Below are 9961 nucleotides of genomic sequence, written 5' to 3'. Positions count from 1 at the left end.
GGGCCCGTTTAGCCTGGAGAAGAGAAGATGGAGGGGAGACAGGAGAGCACTCTTCCAAGACTTCAAAGGTTGTCACCCAGAGGAGGGCCAGGATCTCTTCTCGATCCTCCCAGAGCGCAGGACGCGGAAGAACGGGCTCAGCCTGATTCCGGCTGGACCTCAGGAAAAACTTCCTGACTCTCAGAGCGGTGCGACCATGGCGTCGGCTACCTAGGGAGGCGGTGGGCTCTCCCGCACTAGAGGCCTTCAAGAGGCAGGGGGACAACCCTCTGTCAGGGAGGCTTTAGGGTGGATTCCTGCACGGAGCAGGGGGTTGGACTCGATGGCCTTGTAGGCCCCTTCCAACTCTTGCGCTTCTAGGATTCTCTTCTCCAGGCTCAACAGGCCCAGTCTCTCTTCACAGGGCTTTGTTTCTAGACCTCGCATCCTCCCGGTTGCCCTCTTCTATTATTTATTTATTTATTTATTTATTTATTTATTTATATAGCACCATCAATGTACATGGTGCTGTACAGATAACACAGTAAATAGCAAGACCCTGCCGCATAGGCTTACAGTCGAATAAGTGGTAGTAAACAATAAAGAGGGAAGGAGAATGCAAACAGGCACAGGGAAGTGTAAACAGGCACCGGGTAGGGAGAAGCTAACGGTATAGAGTCAGAACAAACTCAATATTTGAAGGCTATAGGGAAAAGAAAAGTTTTCAGCTGAGTTTTAAAAGCAGGGATTGAGTTTGTCGTTCTCAAGTGTTCTGGAAGAGCGTTCCAGGCGTAAGGGGTAGCAGAAGAAAAAGGACGAAGCCGAGTGAGGGAAGTGGAGGTCCTTGGGCAGGCGAGAAGCATGGCATCAGAGGAGCGGAGAGCCCGAGCGGGGCGATCGTGTGAGATGAGAGAGGAGAGATAGGCAGGAGCTAGACCGTGAAGAGCAGGAGAAGTTTATATTGGATTCTGGAGTGAATTGGAAGCCAAGGAAGAGATTTCAGAAGCGGAGTGACCTGGTCAGAGCGGCGGGCCAAGAAGATGATCTTAGCGGCAGAGTGGTGGACAGAGACCAGCGGACTGATGTGAGACGAAGGAAGGCCAGAGAGAAGAAGGCTGCAGTAGTCCAACCGAGAGATAACCCGCGCGTGAACGAGAGTCTTGGCAGAAGAGACAGACAAATCCTGGCAATATTATACAGGAAGAAACGGCAGGATTTAGCTACTGCCTCGATGTGAGGAGTAAAGGAGAGCGAGGAGTCAAATATAAAGCCGAGACTACGAGCTTCCTTGACCGGAGTAAGCGTGACGTCGTTGACAGCAAGAGAGAATGAGAGGTGAGGAGAAGGTTTAGGAGGAAAAACAAGCCATTCAGTCTTTGCCATGTTAAGTTTCAAACGACGATGAAGCAGCCAGGCTGAGGTATCTGAAAGACATGCCGAGAGACGATCGTGAACATCAGGAGAGAGTTCCGGAGATGAGAGCTATAATTGTGTATCGTCGGCATACAGGTGATATTGGAGGCCGTGAGATTGAATAAGCTTACCCAAGGGCAGCACGTCTAGCGAGAACAACAACGGGCCAAGCACCGAGCCTTGCGGAACCCCAACCGAAAGGGGAAAAGAGGAGGACGAGCTGCCGTTAGCCGACACGCTGAAAGAGCGACCCTCCGGCTTGTCCGCGTCCTTCCCGAATGGTGGAGCCCAGAACCGGACGCGAGACTCGAGACGAGGCCTAACCAGGGCCGAAGAGAGAGGAAGCAGGACCTCCCGTGATTCGGAAGCTCGACTTCTAGGAACGCAGCCCAAAAGAGCGTCGGCCTTGCTTGCAGCCCTGTCGCACTGCGGGCTCCTCTTCAGCTTGGGATCTACAACCCTCTTTCTCGTTTGTAGTCTCGCTGAGCCAAGGGTCCCCCATCTTGGAACTGCGCCTTGGGTTTCTAGGCCCTAAATGTAGAACTTGGCACTGATCCCTCTTCAATGTCATTCCGTTGTTTTCAGCCCAGCGCTCCAGCCTATCCAGATCCCTTTGAAGTTGGTTTCTGTCTTCCGGGGTATTAGCCATCCCACCCAATGTTGAGATCGCCTTCGAGAGGCAGCCGCGAGACCCTCCGTCGGGTGCCGTCGAGGGCGGGTTCCTGCGTCGAGCGGGGGGGGGGGGCGGCGGCGGTTCGGACTCGGTGACCCGAGAGGCCCCTTGCCGCGCGACCGTCCTAGGCCTCGAAGCCCGTCGGGTGGCCCGGGAGAGCGAGCCCGCAGCGATCCAAAGGCGGCTCAGTCGGAGCGCCGCCCCGTTGGGTGTCCTCTGCCAATTCCAGAGGCCAGACCGTAGGCGGGAGAGGAGCGAAGCGGACGGAGTTCTCCCAAAAGACGTGGGACTCCTTCGCCCCTTTCGGAGAGGAAGGGCCCGAGAGCCTAAGCCTCTTCGAGGTAGACCGGCCCCGGGTCGACCGGCCCTCCGCCAGGACCGCGGGAAACCTACGTGCGGGAGGGAACCTGGGCGCACCAAGAACGACGAGTCGGTAGGGCGAGAAAACGAGACCGACCGAACGACCGGGGCCCCCCCCCCTCGGCCCGTGGAACGCTGAGACGACGGGGCCCGGGGCCCTTCTCGTACAGCAGACTCGGAAGGGGCCGCCCCCTCCCCGACGCTCGAGCGATAGACCGACCCTCGCGCCGGAGCGGGCTTCCACCGTCCGCGCCGCTCTCGTAGAGGAAGGGCCCGAGAGCCTTAGGCTGTTCGAGGTAGACCGGCCCTCCGCCGGGACCGAGGGCAACGTAGGCGCGCCACGTCTAAAACACGCGCCGGAACGACGAGGCGGTAGGGCGAGAAAACGAGAACGACCGGGCCCCCCCCCTCGGCGTCGCCCCCTCCGCTGGTGGACCGACCCCCCGAAAGGAGCCTGCCTCTGAAGCGCGCGGTCGCGGCCGGGGCAGCCGGAGTCTCCCGGGTAGCCCGGGCCTCCGGTCGGTCCTGGGAAGTCGTCCGGTCAGGGACGCTTTAGGGGGGATTCCCGCCCCGAGCGGGCGGTTGGACTCGATGGCCTCGTGGGCCCCTCCCGATTCTGCGATTCTAGGCTCGATTGGACAGAGGAGAACTGGAACGTGGGCAAGGCCGCCCTCAGAGGTGGGATCCGAGGGGTTTCCCTTAAGAGTCACCCCCCTCCCCCGGCGCCCGTGGAAGCCCAGGCGATCGTCTCCCTCCGGTTCACCCGGGCTCTCGCTTTCGGGTAGACCGGCCGTCGGTCGACCGGCCCCCCCGTCCCGGCCGAGAGATGGTGGACCGGGCCCCCCGGCTCGCCGGGAGACGGGGAGGCGCTCCGACGGGTTCGGGGAGCCCCGGCCCGAGGAACGCTGAGCCGGCGGGGCCCCGGGGACCTTCACGGACGGCGGACTCGGAAGGGGCCGCCCCCTCCCCGACGCTCGAAAGGTAGACCGACCCTCGCAGCGGGGCGCCGGCCGTTCTCCCTCGTCCGCGACCTTCGCCCCTTCCGGAGAGGAAGACCTCGCATCCTGCCGGTTGCCCTCTTCTGAACCCGCTCCGGCTTGTCCGCGTCCTTCTTGAATGGTGGAGCCCAGAACTGGACGCGAGACTCGAGATGAGGCCTAACCAGGGCCGAAGAGAGAGGAAGCAGGACCTCCCGTGATTCGGAAGCTCGACTTCGAGGAACGCAGCCCAAAAGAGCATCGGCCTTTTTGCAGCCCTGTCGCACTGCGGGCTCCTCTTCAGCTTGGGATCTACAACCCTCTTTCTCGTTTGTAGTCTTGCTGAGCCAAGGGTCCCCCATCTTGGAACTGTGCCTTGGGTTTCTAGGCCCTAAATGTAGAACTTGGCACTGATACCTCTTCAATTTCATTCCGTTGTTTTCAGCCCAGCACTCCAGCCAACCCAGATCCCTTTGAAGTTGGTTTCTGTCTTCCGGGGTATTAGCCATCCCACCCAATTTTGAGATTGCCTTCGAGAGGCAGCCGCGAGACCCTCCGTCGGGTGCTGTCGAGGGCGGATTCCTGCGTTGAGCGGGGGGGGGCGTTTCGGACTCGGTGACCCGAGAGGCCCCTTGCTGCGCGACCGTCCTAGGCCTTGAAGCCTGTCGGGTGGCCCGGGAGAGCGAGCCCGCAGCGATCCAAAGGCGGCTCAGTCGGAGCGCCACCCCGTTGGGTGTCCTCTGCCAATTCCAGAGGCCAGACCGTAGGCGGGAGGGGAGCGAAGAGGACGGAGTTCTCAAAAAAGACATGGGACTCGGCGAGGGCGTTTCGGGTGGCGCGTGGAAGGCCGCGAGAGCCTGCAAAGCGGACGGCGTCGCGCGAGGGACCCGAGCGAACCCCGTGAGCTCCCACGAACGAGCACGCCCTCCAAGCTGCTCCGACGGCCCGAGAGGACGCGGACGAGCCGGAGCGTGTCGAGAGGACGGCGACCGGGACGACGGATCGGGGCTCTGCAAACGAAGCCCTAGGAAGAGAGACCGAAAGCACCGGGCGGGCTTAGCCTGGGGAAGAGAAGAGGGAGGGGAGACGGGATAGCAGCACTCTTCCGAGCCTTCCAAGGTTCTCTCGTCGAACCTGTCAGGGCGCGGGACACGGCGGAACGGGCTCGAGGGAAAGGAAGCTGGATTCCGGCCGGGCGTCAGGAAAAACTTGCCGCCTCTCTCAGAGCGGTACAACGAGGGGAACCGATGACCTAGGGAGGCGGTGGGCTCTCCCCCGCTCGAGGCGTTCCCGAGGCAGCCGGACGACCCTCCTTCGGGGAGGCTTTAGGGTGGATTCCCGTACCGAGTAGGGGGTTGGACCCGACGGGCTCGCGGGCCCCTTCCGACTCTGCTCTTTTCCGATTCTGCGATTCTAGGCTCGATTGGACAGAGGGGAGGTTTTGGACGCCGTTCTCCAAAGACTCCCCAAGGATTTCCAGAGGAGAACTGGAACGTGGATGAGGCCGCCCTCACCCAGGGATCGAAAGAGGGAGAGGCGGGATCCGAGGGGGGTTTCCCTTCGGAGTTCCCGCTTCCGGAACACCTGTCCCCCGCCGCCCGTGGGAGTCCAGGCAATCGTCTCCCTACGGGTCCCCCCGAGCGCTCGCTTCTGGGTCGACCGGCCGTCGGTCGACCGTTTCCCCCCCCGTCTCGGCCGAGACGAGGTGGACCGGGCCATGCCGGGAGACGGGGAGGCGGGCCGACGGCGCCCGGGGACCTTCCCGAACGGCAGACTCGGAAGGGACCGCCCCCTCCCCGACGCTCGAGGATTAGGGTTAGGGTTAGGGTTAGGGTTGAGATTTGTTTTTTTTTGTTTGTTTTTTTAGGTTTGAGAAATTTTTATTGGTGCAAGCACCTCTTTCACCTGGCCAAGAAAATACAAACCCGATCATGAAAACGCATCACAAACACACACGGCCCAAACCCTCCCCTCTGGGTGTTCCCCAAACTAATACAAGAATTGGCTAACTTGCCTATACACTAATACATACTTAGTGCCTACGCTTAGGTAAAGCTAGGTGATGGGCATATGCAGGTGTCCTCCCTTCCACGGCCATCGTCATCTCCACTGCTGCGTTGGCAGGCGCACTCTTTCCCGCTGATACTGTTCATCGAGCTGCCTGCAAACGATGCCGGCCGAGTGTACTGCATCACACTCAGCGCCATGCTTCAGTTCCCATCTCCTCTGAAATGCCAGGGCCAGCAGGACATACAAATTGAGGAGCCGGACCGTAGGCCAGGGCACCACCCAGTAATCATCCTCAGATTGGGCCCGCGTAGCCCCCTTTGCACCTACTCCCTTTGCACCATTTGCACCCACTCCCTCCACCCGTTGGCTAGACAGTCCCGGCCCCCTGTCTTCTAGCCCTTTGCTACCCTCCGCACTTCCCCTTTCAGCTTGCTGGTCAAGCCCCCCGCTCCCCGAGTCCCCACCCACTGCTTGAGGTGGCCCTGGTGCTCCTCCAGCCCCCCCCGTGCGCCCTGCCATTCCTCCCATCGTGCTGCCCCCGATTATCCCGTGTTTCTCCCTGTGATGCCCCCTGCTTTCCCCTCTTTCCCCCCTCCCCCAGCGGCTTTGGCGGTGGTCCTGGCGGCGGCGGCGGCGGCATCCTCCTCCCCTCTTCCTCCCCCTCCGGTTCTGGCCTTGGCACTGCCCCCTGCCTTCCCCGCTCCTTCTTCTTCCTTGGCCCGCGCAAGCCGCCCGGCGGCTCCTGCCCCGACACAATAGTCTCCCAAGGCTGCACGAGCAGATCGGGCCAATCCAGCTGCTTCACCACTGCTTGCCACAAGAGACGGGCCGCCACATATGTGTGCACCGCGTGCTCGACCGTCTCCTGCTCTGTGGCCTGCCCGAAGCCCACGTTTTCCTGCTGGCAGCGTATGCGCACGCAGGCCTGGCCACCCTCGCCCTTGTCGCGAAGCCACGGCTTGCACCCCTGGACATTGAGCACCAGGTGGAAGGCCCGCCAGCGTGTCTCCCACAAGCGGTAGGGCACCCGGTGGTCCTGGAAAGTCTCAATGGGGAAGCTCAGCTCCCGCAGGTACCGCGGACGACCCTGCCTTGCGCGCTCTTTCTCGTCATGCGGCCTCCAGAGGCGTGCCTGCAACATCTCCCAGCACAGGCGGCGCTTCAGCTGGACGATGTCCGCCTTGTCCCCGTCCCCTGTTTTTTTCCACCTTTGGCGGAGTCAGCGTCGGCCGCAGGGCCGTCGCCGGCACCTTCCACTCCCGCACAGCCCCGTAGATGTCAGCGAGGTAGTCCGGCCCCCTCACCTTGTCAGCGGCCGTGACGGCGACATCCCCCCCTCGACCCTCCTCCTCCCACCAGCGCTGTGCCCAGCGCATTCCCCGCCATCCCCTGTGGAAGCCCTCCACCCAGAAGGGCCTCAGGACCTGCTCGTCTTCCTGCTGCCCTCCCCTTCCCCTTTGCTACAGCTGCTCACTCTGCTCCCGCCTCGCCCCCCGGGCGAAATTGTGCCCCAGAAAGGCCGCCAGCAGCGTTGCGGCCACTGCCAGGAAGGCCAGCCTGACATGTGACACGGGCCGGTAGGCGACGGCTCGGGCCAACGGGAAGGTCTTGGCTCCCCACAAGAACTGGAAGAGGGTGCCCTCCACGTCATGCACGAGCCGCTCCGGCGCGGGATAGATGGCGGCCAGCTGGCCCGCCTGCGGCATGAGGTACGTACACACGTACACCGCCCGCTGGTAGAGGCTCAGCCCCCCACGCCAGTGCCTCCAGCACGTCACCTTATCGCGCACCCTGTCAGCCCAGTCACACCAGTTCTTTTGATAGCCGTCACGGCGCACGGAAAAGTAGACGCCGAGCAACTTGAGCCCCCCCTCAGGCGCCCCGCCCTCCTCCTCCTCCTCCTCCACATCCTCCTCCTCTCCCTTCTCCTCCGCCCCTCTCCTTTTCCGTTTTCCGCCACCCCTTTTGCGAGTTAGGCTGCTCTCCCTTCCCATCGGCGCCCTCATCCTCCGTAGTCGCTGAGCCAGCGGCTCCGTCCGGAGCGTAGCCTCGTTGTCACCCCGGAGGCGGAGGTCAAATGTCACGATGCAGCTCTTGTTGGGGTTGATGCGTGCGCCCGACGCCGCCTCGAACGCGTCGAGCTGGTGTCGCACCCACGCCAGCTCGCCCTCGTCATGCACCAGCAGCACGACGTCATCGGCGTGAGCCACCAGCTTCAGCGCCTGGCGCTGAGCACATACGCTCGCTGCCCCTCTACCCCCCCGTCTCCCCCATGCCGTTGTCGCCAAAATGGGCGCCCTCGAGGCCGCGCTCCAAACGGCTGAGCAGCGTGTCCAAGTAGAGGACGTAGAGGAGCAGACTCATGGGACAGCCCTGTCGCACCCCCGAATGCACTGGGATCTTGCCTGTGCCGCGGCGCCCATCGCCTAGCTGCGCCACCACGCCCGCGTTTCGATAGAGGAGGCGCACATACCTCACAAACTGAGGCAGCACACCCTTTCGATTTAACACCTCCCACAGGAAGGCGTGGTGCACATTATCGAAGGCCTTCCGCTGGTCCAGGAGCAACAGCATACCCCCTTGGCCTCTGTGCCATCCCGTTCCCTGGCCGCCTTCGCCACCGATTTGCCCCCCCTTCTCTGCTGGAGCCTCTGAAAAACCTCCCGCAGCGCGCACAAAGAGTCCAACATGTGCCGGCCCGGCACTGCGCTCGTCTGCGTGCGCACCAGCAGGCGTCCGGCCACGCGCGCCAGCCACGCGTTCAGCACCTTGGCCAGCACGCGGTAGTCCACGTTCGTCATGACTATGGCCCGCCAGTTCTGGGGCAACGTGCGGTCGCCCGTGGGCTTGGGCAGGAAGATGAGCGTGCCGTCGCCGAACGCTTCGCTCGTGCGGTCGCGGGCCAGGCACTCGCTGAAGACGCTCGCCAGCGGTGCAGCCAGCTAGCGGCGGAAGCGCTTGTAAAACGCCCAGCCGAGCCCGTCGGGCCCCGGCGCCGAGCGACTCTTCCCGCTCGCGATCGCTTCCGCAACCTCCGCCTCGGTGACGGTCCCCTGCAGGCTGTGTGCGTCTTCGGCGCTGAGCCGCCAAGGGACGGCGACCCCGTCCAAGAAGGCCCTGCTGCAGCTCGCACCGATGCCCGCCTTCTCCGCGAAGAGCTCCTTGTAATAGCGCTCCATGATGTGCAGCATGTCCTCGGGCCGCCTGCTCACCGGGTCATCCTCCGAGCGCCACAAGCCCCGCATCGTTGCAGATGCACCGCTCCCTTCCCTCACCCTAGCCCACTCGTCCCGGGCCACCACAGGCCCCGCGGTGCGATAGGTTTTCTCCGCCCGGCGTGCCCGCCCACGCTGCCGCTGATGGCATGTGATCATCTCCCGAGCCTGCTGTAGCACAATGGGATCACACGGCAGACCGCGCGCCACTCGGGCGTGGCACTGCACAAAGCGGTCCACGGCCTGGTGGTAGCGGCGCGTGTCACGGTCGTACGCCGCCCGCTCCTGCCTCCGGCAACGCCGCCGTACCTCCCGCTTCACCCGCTCCCACCACGCCAGGGCGCCGCTCCCTTCCTGATCCACCTCGTACAGCCCCGCCCGCCGGAGCGTCAACAGGCACGCCAGCGTCGTCTCGATGAGGCTCTGGCACGCGTCCTTCTCCATAGCCTCCGGCCGCAGGCGCCACAACCGCGGCGGCCCTCGCGGCGTCACCTCCCCCACACCCAGCGTGACCCGTAACATGCCGTGATCCGACCACGGGGTGATCACCACCGTGCAGCGGTCCGTCCGTACGCACGGCGGCACCCGCAGGCAGTCGAGGCGACTCGCGAACCGTGCGTGATAGTAGGTAAACGGGGCTTGCTTCTCAGGGGCCCCCTCTTCCCCACCCTCCCCCTCGGATGTTGGCGCGTTAAGCCCCCCTTTTTGGTATTTGCGATAAATGCCCTCGTACGCCCTCCGACACGACACCGGGAAGAACTCGACGCCGTCCTCTGGGCCTCCCTCTTCGCCCGCCTGCCTTTCGAGCGCCACATCCCACAAGCCCAGCCCTTTGGCCAAAAACCCCTCGAGTTCACGCTCGTCCGGCAGCAGGGGCGGCGGCTTTTGCGGGGCCTGACTTGGCCTCCCCCCCTCCTTTTCCGGGAGTCCCTCCGGGAGCCTCACGTAAGCACTGCGGTCAGCCATCCGCGAGCGGTTGTTAAAGTCGCCCAAGACCACCAGGCACCGCCTGTTCCCTGTGCCCAGCCCCCCCTTTGCCAGTCGTTCCAGTTGCCGTCGTAGCCCGCGGACACACCTCCTGCAAGCGGTCCCAGAACAGCCGCCGCCGTGCGGCCGCCACCGGAGCGTACAGGCCACACAGCCGGAAGGCCCGCGCCTCCTCTCGGCCTTCTGCCCAGCCTTTTAAGGTCACATCTGTAAAGGAAGCCTGAGTCAATCAGTCCTTCCCAAGGGGTCCCTCTGAGGTGTTTCCCCCCAACGTCAGTATCACGGGACCGGTATAACTTTGGAATAAAGGCACACAGACACCCAAAATAACCAAGATAAAAGTTTAT

Source organism: Elgaria multicarinata, chromosome 9 (assembly GCF_023053635.1).
Source record: "Elgaria multicarinata webbii isolate HBS135686 ecotype San Diego chromosome 9, rElgMul1.1.pri, whole genome shotgun sequence".
In the NCBI taxonomy this organism is placed as follows: domain Eukaryota; kingdom Metazoa; phylum Chordata; class Lepidosauria; order Squamata; family Anguidae; genus Elgaria; species Elgaria multicarinata.
Note: the sequence above shows the minus strand (reverse complement) of the source record.